This window comes from Eimeria mitis, genomic scaffold (assembly GCF_000499745.2).
Source record: "Eimeria mitis Houghton genomic scaffold, Emh_scaff2457, whole genome shotgun sequence".
Lineage (NCBI taxonomy): Eukaryota > Apicomplexa > Conoidasida > Eucoccidiorida > Eimeriidae > Eimeria > Eimeria mitis.
In genome coordinates this window covers 3,658-4,315 of record NW_013570794.1, presented here as the reverse complement: position 1 = coordinate 4,315, position 658 = coordinate 3,658, and positions in this window count along the sequence as shown.

The following is a 658-nucleotide window of genomic DNA, read 5'->3' as shown; positions in this document are numbered from 1 at the left end:
TATATATATATATATATATATATATATATATATAACCTTAAATATAAGTACAAATACAAAGATATAAATATAAATATATAAACAAACATAAGTATAAATATAAATATACAAGTATGTGTATATAAATATAAATGCACAAATATAAACATAAACATAAATATAAATGAATAAATATAAATATAAATTAATAAATATAAACAAATAAAAATATAAATATAGGTGTGTCTGTGTCTTTGTAGTGATGTGGGGTGTGAATCTTCTTTTTTAAATTGTGGGTTTTGAGGTGCAGAGACACTCCACCGTCGAGGGTTTTATATAAAATAAATAAAAAAAATAAAAATAAATAGAAAAAAATAAATAAAAATAAATAAATATAAATATAAATAAATATAAATACATGTGTCTGTGTCTTTGTAGTGATGTGGGGTGTGAATCTTCTTTTTTAAATTGTGCTTTTAACCACCGTCAATTGTTTTATGTAAGATAAACAAAAAAATAAATAAAAAAATAAAAATAAATAGAAATATATAGAAATAAATAAATAAATAAAAAATAAATAAAAATAAATAAACATATGTGTGTCTGTGTCTTTGTAGCGATGTGGGGTGTGAATCTTCTTTTTTAAATTGTGGTTTATATAAATATATATTTAGATTTA